Genomic DNA, 17,429 nt, shown 5'->3' with positions numbered 1-17,429 from the left:
ATATCAGAGTACACGCCTATAAATTTTCAAGACCCAAAAAGGTTTTTTGACTACCTTGAAATATACGTCTTCGCGATTAAATGCGAAAATGTGGCGTAATCGCCTGAAAGTTGTAAAATACGGATTAATGATCCGAAAATGATGTCAATAATTTATAGAGGTATGTTTGAGGTCCCTGAACCTTTTCAGAGGTCAGTTGTAGGGAAACAGAAAATTTTTTAGTCGGACCCGCTTTGGGGCCCGACTTGGCTCGATTGTAATTCGCTAGTTGGACAGTGAGAGAAAAGAGAAAGTTCAAAACCAAGTGCAAATTGGTAAGTGGCAAATGTGAGAAGACATCTAAGTTTCTAGACAATTAAAAAAGAAGATCCTCTGTAGTTAATGAAGGTATTGACATGGCAGAACATATATGTATGTCAGGAGATGCAACTGAGAGGATACCCTTGAGAAGGCCTTGGGTAATGGTCACTGTTAATGATGACACAGATATTCACTTCTGCAAAGCTCAATTTGATCCAGAAGATTGTCCAATTAATTGTTCAAGACCATGTGAAAGAGTTTGCCCTGCTGATGCAATTAAATTTGAAAGCTCAATTCATTACAATGATGTACCTCTTAATGCTAGCTCCATTGCCAAGTTTTTGGTTTTTCCCAAGGCAGGAGTAATTAGTGAACGTTGCTATGGTTGTGGCCGTTGCCTCCTAGTTTGTCCTTATGACAAAATCAGAGAAAATACATATGTTAGAACCAATGCTGCTATTAAAGAACTTCTCAGGAGAAGCGATGTAGATGCCATAGAGATACACACAAGTGTAAGGTATATCTTACCTATTTCAGGTTTTGAATATATTATGGTTATAGGCATCTTGATTCATTTAAGGAATTATGGAATAATCTATCAAATTTTATGGAGCAACTGAAGCTTATTGCAAGACATATCATATTTAGTCTAGACTGACAAGTAAGGGGCACTCTGGGTTTAAGTCTTGTGTTCAATTCTTAGTGGGCTCACTCTGCATGTTCTATTGAATTAAGTTCACCTGATTTAGGTGATTCCATAATTGAAACTTTGAATGCCATGTATTTAATCATGAAGACATTTCTACGATCTTACAATCTTTGAGTTGGATGGACATCCAATGAGTGGAGACATTGGGAAAGGTGCTACAAGGGAATCTATAGCTTTTGCTACTCGCATGCCTGAGAACAAAAACTATCCTCCAGGTTTTCTTCAACTAGCTGGTGGTATAAACTCTTACACTATTGAGGCCTTGAAAAGAATTGGCCTTTTCCAGACTACCTCAATCTAGATTGTGTGATGGAGAGTGCAAACATAACTATGCCCTTTGAAGCAAGAAAGCAAATTTACATGGATGCCCTTATTATAGGGGTGGCTTATGGTAGATATGCACGGAAGGTTGTTGGCAGGGTTCTCCATAAAATAAATTTTAAACTTCAAGCAAATGCGTGTGAAGTGATGAGGCAAATGTATTGCCCAATTTCTCTCTGCGTGACATGGAGAACACTAGCAATAATCAAAACCACTAAAGAAAATATAGCATCTCCCTTGCCCTATGCCTGGTATGCAGAAGGGGGGGTGGAAATTTTTAGGTTCAACCCCTCTGTGTGTGTGGTAAGGTGAGGATAAACAACATCATACATTATTTCCAATTAATACAAATGGTAGATGTAAAGTATTAAATCCACAATCTTTGCCCAATTCTTCCTGCGTGGCATTAAAAGAGAAGCTTAAATCAAATGAAATCCAAGCAATTGCAGAAAATCGCCATTAAAACCTAGGAAGAAAGCTTCAAAATGTAGCTATAGACATAACACAATATCCCACATTCACTGGGAAGTGGCATTTTTTAATGTTTATAACCAAATCCACACACATCTATAATGTCAAAGCCATCTGGGTTTTTGACGGACGGTGCCGTTGGGCACCCAAGGTGGGCCCACGGGCAAGTGCGGATCCTGAGGTGAAGGAGGAGGTGACTGAGAAGCGACCAGGTGGACCCCACATTGGCATGCTTCCCAAGGCAAATAGGTGACTTTTGCAGAGAAGGGTCGGCTTAACCAGTGAGCAGGTTGCAGAGGATCTGACAAAGCGCGTGATTTTGCGGGTCGAAGATGCACGCGAGTTACACCCTATGAAATGGCAAAAAGGGTAAAGATTGTGCATGTTTTGGGAGATCGAAAGATCGGAGCTGTTTCGTGAAGGAAAGTTGCTCGCCGGTTAAGCCCTGCGAAACAACGAAATGCGAAATGGCGAAAATGCAGTAGGTTAAAGAGTGAGCAAGTTTGGAGTAGATCGATGGCCTGCATGGTTTCATGGAGTGAAGATGCATGCTGGATAAAGCCCTATGAAATGGCAAAAGCCAAGTGGCGCACAAGTGGCAGGTCCAGTCAGTAGTCTAGTAGGCGGGCCCGGTAAGGTGGTGATGATGTGGCACCTAGGTGGATGACAAGCAAGCGGACACGTGGCAGAGTGACAAGGTGTCATCCTAGGTGACATCCAGTGGACCCCATCAACCAATCAGGTCCCGCCATGTGGCAAGGCATCAGGCCCAAAAGGAGCAAAAAATTAAAATTAAAATCAGTAAATGATATAGTTTAAACTATATTAAAATTCAAAAAATTTAAATGATGTGCACATGTTGAGGATTAATTCGCCCAAGGTCTCAATTTTGGCCAAAATATGAAGTATTAAATATCGTCGGAAAGATCTTGGAATGAGGAATCTGGTTAGGTAGTTAATTTTGACAAATGGGGGATATTTCAAGAGAAATTTCCATGGGAGTGAAATTCAATTAGAGAGGAGATACTTGGCAATTTCAGATGTAGATTTGATTTTCTTCCCTCTCCTTTTTATTCTCAACTCTTCTCAATTGTAGGGGTTCCAATTTTAGAGAGATTTTCTCCAAGGGAGAAATCCAAAATTGTAGGTTCTAGTGATGGCATCTTTTTATTAATGCAAATGACAGTGTGTTCTTCTATGTTTTTAGTGTTGTCTTTATTGTAGGTTTAGTTTTAGTTTGCAGGTTCACACATATGCAAGGCATGTGTGAGTCTCCATGAAATTGTCTCCAAAATGTACTCAGATTCATATAATTTCATATTATCAAGGATAATTTGAGTTGTCTCTTTTAGATTCCTCTAAGAGTGTAATGTTGTCTTTTGGGTATTCTTCAAGGAAGGATTTAAATCCTAAAACCCAGCATTAATGATTTTGAAGGCATATTGGATATATATATATATATATAAGTATAGTTTTGTGACAGAACAGAGGATTGTATTAATGTAAGGCATTGATACATGAAAATTTAATGTTGAAAAGAACTTGCATCTGAGATTTCTCTTCCAGTTTTATGCATGACTCTGTGGCCTGGATAAGACACTGGTCTCTTGTAATATTGAAAGGTTGTCATAACACCATTTAAAATCCAGAATCAGAATATCTTTTTATATTTTATGTTATGTGGAAGTGTCCCTCCATCTCATGATTCAAAAATGTTGAGTTGCAAGTGTGGATCTAGCCCATCTGCAGTTACCTCTTAGTGTTTTGAACCTTTTGAGATCCATTTGCTTTTGATTGATGCAGTCTTGTGTGCAATAGATCTGATTAAATGCATCAAAGGTATACCTGCCTAGGTTTTGCAGAGCCTGAAGAGTAGAAGGATTCATATACTTGTCATGTTGTCCAAGCCCTGATGTGTTTCATTGATTGAGATTGGCTACCTCATAGATAGATTTGCAGGTATACTCAGGTTATCACTTTTGGTGAACAACATAAGTGACCTTGTTAAAGGATTTCAAAAATTCAATCAGAATGTCACCTTGCTAGAGTGTTTTACAAATAAGACTGTTAAGTCCACTTGGTTAATTGATTTTCTGTCACTTTACAAAATAACAGTAATAAAAATCTATCTGCAACTTCACATCTAAAATGCTAAAGTAGATTCTTATTTTCTCAATACAATAGGACTTATCTTGTCCATCTGCTGGGCTCTATACTCTATTATTCAAACAGGTCTTCAAGCTTCTATTCTTGGTAATCACTGTGTAGCATCCTTGTGCATACACTTGCTCGCATACATTGTTTATCAACAGTTCCTTATTTATAAACAATTCGCCAACCACTTAATCTCCTTGATCACATTTTCCATGATCAATCATAGCCATCAAATCTTCAAACTTTGACCAGGTTCAATATATCCTTCGATCTGAAAATGTTTTACCCCACCTTTGAACTTGCATACATTTCTTGGAACTTGTGCTAGGGTATTGTAGTCCAATCTGAGCTGTAGATCTTCCTGCCGATTTTCCTTTGCCATAGATTCTTTAACAAACTTCATGCATGACATACCAATCATTCAATCATAGCCATCTCATCAGCTTCCTTCATTAAATAATGCTTTTATTTATTCAATGCATTCTATTACTACTCGGTTGCAACTCGATAAATACTAAACTTCACTCGGTAGACATTCTGCCTTCATTAACCGATAGTGATAATCTTAGGGTTTACCAACTAGGTTCTTTGCTTGGTAACATGGTATAGTATTAACCTTATAATCAATAACATATTTAGGATATCAAAACAATCTAAACATCATGATCTTATCATTGTCTAACTTGGTAATTATTGCCCATTGAATAACTTATTTCTCCCCTTATTCATCACATTCTTTCTATGTCTTTTACTGACATCTTTATACTCATCAAATCATACATTTTAAGATATGGCAACATCATACTAAATTAGAAAATCAATTTCTTGACATCAATGACAAAATAATAATATTAAGACATTAAACATCCTTAATTAGTTATATGCATAATCATCAACAACCTTCTCAATATCCTTATTGAAATACCAACAATCTCTCATTTTCTATTATAATGCCAACAATCTCCCCCTTTGGCATTGATGGCAAAACCAATTGATTTGACCTAATTGATTCGAATTGCTATGAGATTCTAAAATGCTGAAATGCTTTCCCCCTATCATTAGTCTTCTCCCCCATACATTAGTATCCATTCCTTTTCTTCAGTCTTCTCCCCCTTTGACAACAATGCCAAAAAGTAAAGAACTAAAACATAATTTCTTCCTGTATGAAGTGATTTCCTGCTGTTATGTGTCAACTTAGTCTTGGTTAGAGAATTTTGTCTTCAATTCCCATCCCCTATATTGTTTCCTGTACCATTTCCTATACACCTTTAGAAAACATCCTAAAGTGTCTAAATCAACATCAACTCCTAAAAGATATTCTCTAGAGTCATTGAATTGATGCTTTCACTGAAATTGGTTAGTGAATGAAAGATAGGGGTAGGACCCCTAGCCTACTTTTGAGATACTCAAAAGTGTCCCTTGGCAGTGGCTTGGTGAAGATATCTACTATTTGTTCCTTTGTGCTAACATACTCCAACACCACTTTCTTCTCTTGAGCTTCTTCTCTAAGATAATGATATTTGATAGAGATGTGCTTTGTCTTAGAGTGCATAATAGGATTCTTTGAAATGTTAATGGCACTAGTATTGTTATAGAATATAGTTACTGGCTCGGTAACTTTCTTGTTTATACCATCCAACAGTTGTTTGATCCATGCTATGTTGGTACAATTCAATGTTGTAGCAACGTATTCAGCTTCTGTTGCTGACTGTGAAACACATCCTTGTTTCTTTCTAAGCCAACTCACTAGTCTTTCTCCTAAGAAGAAAGCTCCTCCACTTGTGCTTTTCCTATCATCAATGTTGCCTTCCCAATCAGCATCAGTATAAACTTTTAAATCAAAATCATTTCTTTTCTGATATACTAAGCCATAATCTTCAATGCCTTTCAAGTATCTGAAAATTCTCTTGATTGTTGTCATGTGTGTTTCCTTAAGATCTGCAGAGAATCTTGCAACTATAGCTACTGCATGTGCTATATCTGGCCTACTGTGAATAACATATTGTAGCTTTCCAATCATGGAACAGTAAAGTGTCTCATCAATAGATGGATATTCATCATTCTTTAATAGTTTACAGTTGGTAGTCATAGGAGTACTTACTAGTTTTGAATCCTCCATTCCAAATTTCTTCAAGATTTCCTTTATGTACTTGGATTGAGTAATGAAAATCTCATTTTTCATTTGCAGTATTTGTAAACCTTTAAAATACTTTATCTCACCAATTAATGACATCTCAAATTCTTTGCTCATTTCATTTCCAAAGTTCTTGCATAAAGAGTCATTTCCACAAAAGATGATATCATCAACAAATATGGCTGAGATCAATATTCCATTTTCATCATTCTTCATGTACATATTATTGTTTTCACTTATCCTTATAAAACCAATCTTGATTAAATAAGAGTACAATATTTCATACCATTCTCTAGGTGCTTGTTTGAAACCATATAAAGCTTTGTTCAATTTACATACCTGATCTTTATTATTGTCTTCAACAAATCCTTCAGGTTGTTCAATAAAAACTTCTTCCTCTAATATACCATTCAGAAATGCAGATTTGACATCCATTTGATATACCTTGAAATTCTTGTAAGAAACATATGCCAACAATGTTCTTACTCCTTCAAGTCTTGCCATAGGTGCAAAAGTCTCACCATAATCAATTCCTTCTTCTTGGGCATAACCTTTGCAAACTAGTCTTGTTTTATTTCGAATGACCTCACCTTTTTCATTTAGCTTGTTTCTAAAGATCCACTTTGTACCAATTACTTTTTTGTCCTTCAGTCTTGGGACCAGTGTCCATGTGTCATTCTTCTTGATTTGATCAATCTCTTCTATCATAGCATTTATCCAATCTTCACTGTTAAATGCCTCTTTCACTATTCTCAGTTCAAATTTAGATATCAGACATGTGTTATGTCTCAGTTTTCTCCTTGTCATCACTGGATCATCCTTATCTCCTATAATCTAACTTGATGTATTATGTCTTCTAATATACCTGGCTAATACAAGCTTGGTAGGCTCTATATGATCTTCTTCATCACTCAGTAACTAGACATTCTCTTCATTTCCTTCTGCAGTTTTTTCGATAGGACTTGTCGGTTGAACATAAAAAAATTCATCATAATCTTCTGGTTCCTTGGAATTTCCTTCATCATTTCTTTCTACAAATTCATCAATTTTCACATTTGCACTTTCTACTATTTTGTTAGATGATTTGATTAGACATTTAAATGCTTTACTTCTAGAAGAATAACCAAGAAGTGTTCCTTCTTCACCTTTCTGATCAATCTTGCCATTTCTATCATCCTTGTGTACATAGCATCTACTTCCAAAGATTTTAAAATAACTTGCGTTAGGTTTCTTGTCATATTAGATTTCATATGGTGTCTTCAAAGTTCCTGTAGTACCCCTACCTTAATCAATTTCTAATCTTGGTTTAATCCTGGTTAGTTTATCTTAATAAAATGTTATAGTCAGATGTTTGATTTAACGCATAGCTATTGATGTGGTTTTCACACTAGTTGTATGCAAGTTGTTTAGTGTTCCTATTTCATGGTATTAATATCGGGCTAACGCTTTCATTAAATTTTATATATGTATGCTTGTATGACTCTTGGTTGCAGGATATTTCAGGTACAACGCCGCATGAGTGCGAGGTTCGTCTTCACCTGGATGTACAGGTTTGAGAGTGCCTCTTTTATCCTTAGAGTTGGATTAGGTGGTCGTAAGACCCTAGTTGACCTTAGTCATGCTCAGGTGAGCATCGTCAGTCATCGTCGGTAATCCCTTTTTGGTTGGGTTTGCGAGTCGTCTGTTTGGTTGATTTTCTCGATTTGCGTGCTTGGTGTGTATGGTTAAATTGATTAATTAGTCCTTAGTGATTATTTTGATTAAATATGTATTTGTGCATTAGAGATTAATGGACTAGATTAATCAGGATTTCGTTATGCGATTTTCGTTGATATTGGATTGCTCGTTTTAAATTGGGAGTAAGTTCGATTAAATGACTGATTTTGAATATTAAATGCATTTTGTATATGCTGTTAAAAAAGGAAAGTTTTGTATTTAATTGCAATAGATTTAATTTTATTGTGTTGGCTTTTTAAATTTGAAAGGTTAAATTGAATTAAATGAGAAAATCGATTTGGAATTGAAAGCAAGTTAATTTGTTGCTATAGTTAGAAAAGAATTAATTTGGAGAGTTATTTTTAAATAAAAAATTTAATTCCCAGAAAAAGGAATTTTGGTCAACTCTTCAATATAACCCAAAATTTGGGGAAATTTTGGAGGATAGATAATTTTGGGAAATTTTTGGTTGGAAAAATATTTTTTGGAGAAGAAATTTGGGGGTTTTGGATGGAGAAGGAAGGATTTGGGAGCTGCAGATTGGGGCTCTTCGGTAGATCTTGCCAGGAATGCGAGATCAGGTAGGATTTGTTTATCCATTTGGTTTTTAAAAAAAATATATGTGTATTTCCATTCTTTTGAAATGGATTTTAGTTTTAATCTTGGATTTGTGGGTTAAGATCTTTACCTATGCCTGGTGTTCTTGCTAGCATAGCTGAATCGTTGTGGTAAAAATAGTTTCCTTTTTGGCCCATTTGGAGTTTGGCTGGAGATTTTGTTGGAGGTTTGATATCCCATTGTGGTTACCCAAAACATATTTTATTGTAACCGGGTCTCAGTATAAACCGAAACTATAAAACAAATTTTGATTGCCGTTTTAAAATAATGGAAAAAAAAAAATATATATCGAATTGGGCGAAATGTTAATATATTTTACCGAGCTGTGCGGGTGTTTGTTTTTAACTGTTGGTTTGGGGTTGGAGGGCGGGGAGCGGAGCTCCACCCGCTCCTCCTCCCCTCCCCCGCTCATTCCCCTTACCTCTGTTCGCAGTCCTCCAGTGACCGCGGCTCACGGTGGTGGCCGCAGGGGCCGTGGTGGCCGCAGGGCGCCGCGGGACCTGCGGGCACCACTGTGGCACCGCCCGCGCATATCCCCGCTTGCGGCTAGGGTTTGGGCGCCCAGCCATCCCCGTTGGGAGGTGGGCCCCGCCCTCGCCCCTTTTAAAATGCTTTGTTTTAAATTAGTTTTTTTTTTTTTTTTAAAAAAAAATGCTTATAATATGTTAAATATTATTTTTATGTTAAATATTATTTAATGTTAAGTTTTAATTAGTTCTTAATTATGATTAAGGTTGCATCATCATGATCAATGTTAATTGGATATTAATTAATTTTATAATGGAATTTATAAGTTAACTATTATTCAATTTCATTTTATGGCTTATGCACTCCTTCTAATTAAGTTCTACAACTGTAATTTCGCAATTGGATATTATCGATTATATTCTGATTGATCTTGGACTAATAAATTTATATCTTACCTTCTAGCTGATTAGGGAAGTTGGCTCATTGAGGTAGTATTGTTTAAAAACAAAATAGAATATTATGTTATTGGAAAGGTGTTGAAATATGTTATAACTACTAATTGATGATGTTAAATATTATTCCAGAACATATCTTTTGAGTAATTGAGAAGTAAGTGAAATATTTATCATTGGATATTTGAATTTAACGATGTGCTTTTGGAAATGATTATCTTCATTAGATTCTCTTTTTATAATTATATTTCCGTGATCCGTATAAAGCATTTGGGCTTGAGAAATAATATGAAACTGTAGAGGTTGGTTTTGAGCCAGTATGTCAATGACGTTTTGATTGGAGATTAAATATCTTATTTAATTGATTAATGGTTGTCTGAGATTTATTACTATGAATTGGTTTAAAAACTCATTATGGCTTAATATGTCTGTTCGATGCTTTGAACCTTAGAGAGTTAGAAAACCAAGAACAACTTATCCCTAGATGAGGTAGATAACTGTAATCTGATTTGGATCTTGTAGAAAACTTGATCGACGTTTTAAGTTTAGATCAATTTGGAAAGATTGCATCTGTTGAATATTGTCTTTTCCGATTATTGCCTATGCGAGTTTAATTTCTGTATTCGCTTTTAACTATGAAATGGCAAGAGTGCTTTGTTTGATAGGACCCTGTCGTATGGCTTGACTTGGGGTACCTGTTTCAGTCCTCAATTTTGAGTTGACTGTTGTATTTTGGTGTTGTCGTAGTTGGTCATATCCCTTGTGTGGGTGTCGAATGGTGATTCGTGGTTGACCTTAGTTTGTCAGGTCTCTAGTTAGAGTACCGTCTGTAAGTGGTCATCTTTGAGTCGTGTTTGACCAGATAGTTGTTTCTCCCTTCTTGAACTCCGTTCGTCTGACCATGTCTATTCCTTGGTTTTGAGTTCGTCTAAGTTTAGTCTAGTGTCGTATGGGAAAGTGGCTTTCGATTGGGGGCCGCACCCAAAGTGGCTGCTGGGTAACCCGTCGAAAGTGAGTCTAATAAGTGATAACCTAACAGTAGATTAGAATGTAATTTCTAAGTAAGATAATGTGCCTCACACATGTGACGAGTGCTATCATAGATTCGACATGCTGTGAGAAGGCCTGAAATGGCAAACCACCATCCTTGTCTTCACGAGAGGATGTGTGGGTCCACATGAGGCTTGGATGGGCCAGAAGCTCGGATTAGGTTGCCAGGGTAACCCAGTGTATGGGACCGGGACCTATGAAGAGCCATGGTAACCATACCAGGCTGTGTGATGACACTTGTCCCTACGTTCGCTAGTGTATTGTTGTTTTGTCCTGTTATGAGTACCTTTGTGGGTCATCCCTTTGTGTATGCCCTTGCGAGTATCGGTTTCATGTGAGACCTTGGGTGGTGATGGCTCAGTTTTGTGGATGCTCTTCTGGACCTTTGTATTAGCTTGATTATGCTCAGCTGGATCCTTTCCTTTTCGAGGATCGTTATGTATTATTTGACCGATGTGGTCATTTGTATATTGTTTATGTATCGCCTTGATGGCCGGATTGTAATGGTGTTATCCTCTTGTATTCTTAACTTTATTATTTATCAGAGGGGTCTTGCAGTTGAGCAGACCCGGAGATGTAGCCCTTTAGGGGTGAACTCCGAGATCATTATGGTGTTATGTGATGTATTCTCTTATGTTTCCTTTATTCAGCTTTATCATGTATGAATAGCTTACGTTAGAATGTATAAGTGGATAAGATGGAATTAACTTTAAATGCTTATATTCAGTCCTTTCTTGAATGCCATGTTGATCGAATGCTTAAGTGGTTTAGATGAGATTTATCGTAGATGCATGTATGTAATCGTCTTTTATAATGCAATAAATTGGAATATGAAATAATGTAACTTAGAGTAATGGAACATATTCAGTTGTTGTTAAGGAAATTTAGTATGCTTGAAAGAATCTCATATCTTTATGATGAAATTCTAGTGTGTTAGAATATTAGATGTATGGCTTGCTATTTTAAATGAAAAGCTTGAATGAAGATTATGAATAGATCTTAATGGATGAACCTTTGTTTGTGATTTATATTTCCATATTTTGAAAGAAATTATCCTGATTAAGAAATTATCTCATTATTAAGATAATCAGCTTATTGGATTAATGGTGTGAGTTAAGTGAATTGTGACATTTAAGTAATCTCGTTGGGAAACTCTTTAGGTGTTAGTTGATGTCTTCCGCTATGTAATCTGAATCTTTGATATCTTGTTGTATCTTAATGTGGTGTAACCTTAAAAAAAAAAAAATTATTGCACTCTAATCTTGTATTTTGGCTTATCCCTTCGGGGTTTCCTGGCGGGGCATTACAGTTCCTTTCTTCAGTTGTACTCGGTTCAGGGTGTAAACAATTGTGCTTATTGCTTCACTCCAAAATGTTTGTGGCACTTTCTTTTCAATCATCAGGGTTCTGGCACAATCCACAATAGATCTGTTTCTTCTCTTAGCAATTCCATTTTGTTGTGGAGTTCTCGGTGCAGAGACCTATCTTTTAATAGCATGATCATTGCAGAATAAGTTGAACTCATCAGATGTGAACTCTCCTCCTCTATCTAATCTAAGACATTTCAGTTGTCTTCCTGTTTCATTTTCAACTCTTTCCTTGTACCATTTAAACATTTGAAAAGATTCTAATTTTTCTTTTAAAAACATTACTGACATCATCCTTGAGTAATCATCCACAAATAATATGAAATATTTATCACCATAATAACTTTGAACTTTCATAGGACCACAAAGATCAGTGTGCACAAGATCTAAAATTCCCTTTGAAGTGTAGGACTTACTTGTAAAGCTTGATCGTGTCATTTTACCCATCTGGCATCCTCGACACATAGCATTCTCAGTCTTTTCCAAACTTGGTAGACCTCTTACTCAGTGGTTTTTTCTTATTTTGATCAGATTATCAAAATTTACATGACAAAACCTTTTATGCCATAACCAAGTATCATCTATCCTTGCATACAGACACTTGTTACAAGTTGAGTCAAGGTGAAATGTATTACCTTTTGTTTGTGTCCCAATAGTAGCTAACTTTCCATGCTTGTCATGAACTTTGACAATTCCTTTCTGAAATTCTATTCGGTATCCTGTATTGTTTAGCTATGCTACACTCAAAAAATTGTATTTCAAACCTTCAACCCAATAAACATCATTGCATCTTGCATTGTCAAGAAGTGTTATAGATCCTTTACCTTTTTCCAGACATGGTGCATCATTACCAAATCTTACATAGCCTCCATCATAGTCTTCTAACATAACAAACTTGTGTTTATCACCTGTCATGTGATGTGAGCATCCACTATCTATGATCCAAGAATCATTAGTATTAATGTGAGATATTAAGGGATTTTTCTTCATACCTTTCTTCATCTGATCCATCTTTGATAGCCACATAAACTACTTCCTCTATATCAGTTTCATCTAATTTATCATCATTGGATTCCTTATCGGCTATTAAGCATGAGTTTCTATCTCTTGTTCTGAAGTCTCAGTATCCTTTGTAATGAGTATCTTTCTGTCTGTCATCTCGGTAATCTCTCTTTTTAGTAGAATCTTTGTCAGGATAGTTAGAAGCAATATGTCCTATCTTATCACAATTGAAACATTTCAAAGGTAGTTTTCCTTTATACTTACCTTTGCCTCTTGGTAACCTTCTGGCTAATAGTGCTTCAAACTCTTCTTGCTTTCTGATTTCTTCATATAGTTTGTTTACTTCCTCCATTTTTTTGCAAAATCTTTCACTTGCTCCACTATGATCCCCTTTAGTTTACTTACTCATTCTATCATTGTAATCATCGGATTCACCAATATGAAAAGAACTAAATGCAGATTCAACTTTATTTATCAATGACCCACTGTTATCAAAGTTACTTAGCTCAAATGCATGTAGCTTACCAATAGTAGCATCTAAAGAAACTGGCATATTGGGTACAGACCTTAATTCATTGATTGCAGAGACTCGGATTAAATAAGCTAGTAGAAGGGTTCCTAATAACTTACTTGTTATATCCTTTTCTTCAATAGTTCCACCTGCTCCTTTGATTTGATTGACAATCTCCTTTAGTCTTGTACTGTACTGGGTTATGTTCTCACCTTCATTCATCCTCATAGATTCAAGTTGTCCTCTTAGACTATCCACTTTTTCTCTTTGAACATGTTCATCTCCACCATACATAGATATGAGCTTGTCCCACATTTCCTTTGCATCATTGCAGCCTTCTAGATCATTAAATTTTGAATCGGTCTATGCAGATGTTATTTCAATCATTTCTTGAATATGTTCTTGCTTTGCTTTTATCTCTTCCATTGTCAATGGATAGGTGCTCGGTGTAATGAAATCATTCTCCAGATAATATACAACATATTCTCCAACTCCTGATAGGTGCAACTTCATCCTTTTCTACCATGTAGAGAAACTTGACTTGTTCAGCTTCGGTGCATCCCTCTTATACATCTTTGGATCTTTGCCTCAAGTACCTTTAAAATTTTTCTTCTGGAGTCCAAGGATCTGATACCAATTGATAGTTCTGATACTTAATGTAAGTACAGATCCAATAGCTAATAAGATGAGAGGGGGGTTGAATCATACAAACTTAATCTTCCATAAAAACAACAAATTCAACCTCGGTAACATATACTTCAGTAATATAACCAAAACTGCTAAACATGCAAACTCAAAAGCATATAAACATCATAACACTCATAACACCAGATTTAATGTGGAAATTCAAATAGGGAAAAACCACTGTGGGATTTCAGACCCACTAAGAAATATACTCTTCTAGAGTATGCTCGGTTAAAAGAAATTCCTATTAAAGATTACAAACACATTGCTAGATGTGACCCGGTTAAGGGATTTCCCTTAGATCTATTAGGATCTTCACCTTGTTAGAAGTGACCTTGTTAAAGGATTTCAAGCACTCAATCAGAATGTCACCTTGCTAGAGGGTTTTACAAATAAGATTGTTAAGTCCACTTGGTTAAGAGATTTTCTGTCACTTTACAAAATAACAGTAATAAAAATCTATCTACAACTTCACATCTAAAATGCTAAAGTAGATTCTTATTTGCTCAATAAAATAGGACTTATCTTGTCCATCTGCTGGGCTCTATACTCTATTATTCAAATAGGTCTTCAAGCTTCTGTGCTCGGTAATCACTATGTAGCATCCCTGTGCATACACTTTCCTGCATACATTGTTTATCAACAGTTCCTTATTTATTAACAATTTGCCAACTGCTTAATCTCCTTGATCACATTTCCCATGATCAATCATAGCCATTAGATCTTCAAACTTTGACCAAGTTCAATGTATCCTTTGATTTGAAAATGTTTTACCCCTCCTTGGAACTTGCATACATTTCTTGGAACTTGTGCTAGGGTATTGCAGTTCAATCTGAGCTATAGATCTTCCTGCCGATTTTCCTTTGCCATAGATTCTTTAACAAACTTCATGCATGGCATACCAATCATTCAATCATAGCCAGCTCATCAGCTTCCTTCATTAAATAATGCTTTTATTCATTCAATGCATTATGTTACTACTCAGTTGCAACTCGGTAAATACTAAACTTCACTCGCTAGACATTTTGCCTTCATTAACTGATAGCGATAACCTTAGGGTTTACCAACTAGGTTCTTTGCTCGATAACATGGTATAGTATTAACTTTACAATCAATAACATATGTAGGATATCAAAATAATCTAAACATCATGATATCATCATTGTCTAACTTGGTAATAGTTGCCCATTGAATAACTTATTTCTCCCCTTATTCATCACATTCTTTTTGTGTCTTTTACCGACATCTTTATACTCATCAAATCATACTTTTTAGGATATGGCAACATCATACTAAATTAGAGAATCAATTTCTTGACATCAATGACAAAATAATAATATTAAGATAGTAAACATCCTTAATCATCAACAACCTTCTCAATATCCTTATTGAAATACCAACAATCTCTCCTTGTCTGTTATAATGCCAATAGGAAAGCGGGTAAAAGAATCAAGTGCCTGAGAACTGATCAAGGAGGGAAATTCACTTCTGTACTATGAAGAACATGGAATTAAGAGACAACTATCTACCCCCCAGACTCCATAGCAGAATGGCCTAGAAGAGTGGAATAACCAGACTATGGTTGAAGCAGCTAGAACTATATTGATTCAAGGAAAGGTAGCCCACACCTTTTGGAGAGAAGTGGTGAGCACTGCAGTCTACACAATGAACCAGGTACTCATCAAGAAAGGTAAGGATAAAACTCCTTATGAGTATTGGACCGGTAGGAAAGTTGTGGTTAGCTACTTTAGAGTGTTTGGTAGCAAATGCTACATCAAGAGGAGCGAACACTAGAGCAAATTTGATGCGAAATGTGATGAGGGAATATTCGTAGGGTATTCCACCAAGAGAAAAGCTCTCAAGTGTTTCAATAATAGGACTCAAAGAATTATGGAAAACATCAATGTAAAAGTTGATGAAACCTTTAAGAAAACTGAGGAAATCGACAGTGAGCAAGTGGTAAATGAACTAGTTGTAACCTTCTGGGAACCGGTTGTTAGTCAACCAAGTACCAGTAATAGTGTTCATACACTGGTAGATGTAGATGTTGATACTTATGGAGATGAGGATGAAGAAGAAAAGCAAGAGGAATCTATCAAGACCATTCCTCAGAATGTCAAGCTGAATCATGATCCTAAGTAGATCATAGGAGATAAGGATGCAGGAATCCTTACAAGAAGAAAGGTCAGAAAAAACTTGTATGATCTCTGAATTTGAGCCTAAATCATTCAAAGAGGCACATAAAGATGAAGACTGGATCAAGGCAATGGAAGAGGAACTTGACCAAATAGAGAAAAATGGTACATGGTCTTTGGTACCCAAACTGGAGCATAAAAATCTCATTGGTACCAAATGGGTTTTTAGAAATAAGCTAAATGAGGATGGCATAGTAATTAGAAACAAAGCTAGACTGGTGTGCAAATGATATGCCCAAGAAGAAGGAGAAGACTATGGAGAAACCTTTGCTCCTGTAGCTAGATTGGAAGGAGTTTGTATGCTTCTTGCATATGCAACTTTTAAAGGATTCAAAGTATATCAAATGGATGTAAAATCTGCATTCCTAAATGGTGTACTTGAAGAGGAAGTGCATATAGAGCAACTAGATGGGTTTTCCCTATCTGAAGACAGTGGCATGGTGTGTAGGCTACATAAAGCCTTATATGGTCTAAAGAAAGCACCTAGAGAATGGTATGAATGCCTACATTCCCATCTTGTGAAGATTGGATTTGAGAGAACAAGTGAAGATAGGAATATCTACTTGAAGTCTAAAGGAGATCAGATCCTGATCTATGAGGTATTTGTTGATGACATTATCTTTGGTGGAGATGACAAGATGAGTCATGAGTTTGCAGATGAGATAAAGAAAGAGTTTGAGATGTCACTCATAGGGGAGATTAAGTTCTTCATTGGACTGCAAATCCTGTAGATGAGAGATGGAATCTTTATCACTCAGTCCAAGTATGTCAAAGAGGTGTTGAAGACCTTTGGCTTGGAAGATAGCAAACCGGTTGGTACACTGATGGTGACCAGTTATAAATTATCCAAAGAGGATGACTCAACATTGGTTGATGAGAAGGAATATTGATCAATGATTGGTAAGTTGCATTATGTAGTGCATAGAAGACCAGATATTACACATGTAGTTGGCATTACTGCAAGGTTCCAGAAAAGCCCAAGAGAATCCCACTTGGTTGCATTCAAGAGGATTCTTAGGTATCTAAAGGGAACTATTGATTATGGATTGTGGTATCCGTATAGTAAGGACTTCAACTTGAATGTATTCACAGATGCTGATTGGGCAGATAATGTAGATGATCGGAAGAGCACAACTGGTGGTGCATTCTTTCTTGGTGGTAGACTGGTCTCATGGATGAGTAAGAAGCAGAGTTGTATCTCTCAGTCTACAGTGGAAGCAGAGTATGTTGCATCTTTCATGAACTGCACTAAAATAATTTGGATGAAGCATGTATTA

General features: G+C 36.2%; 1 pseudogene; it reads left to right on the top strand.

Annotated features, from left to right (window-relative positions):
- Nucleotides 1-395: 395 nt before the first annotated feature.
- Nucleotides 396-1,310, top strand: LOC131074306 (uncharacterized; annotated as a pseudogene).
- The last annotated feature ends 16,119 nt before the right edge of the window (nt 1,311-17,429 follow it).

This window comes from Cryptomeria japonica, chromosome 7 (assembly GCF_030272615.1).
Source record: "Cryptomeria japonica chromosome 7, Sugi_1.0, whole genome shotgun sequence".
Classification (NCBI taxonomy): Eukaryota; Viridiplantae; Streptophyta; class Pinopsida; order Cupressales; family Cupressaceae; genus Cryptomeria; species Cryptomeria japonica.
Note: the sequence above shows the minus strand (reverse complement) of the source record. Positions and strands in the feature narration are given on the sequence as shown.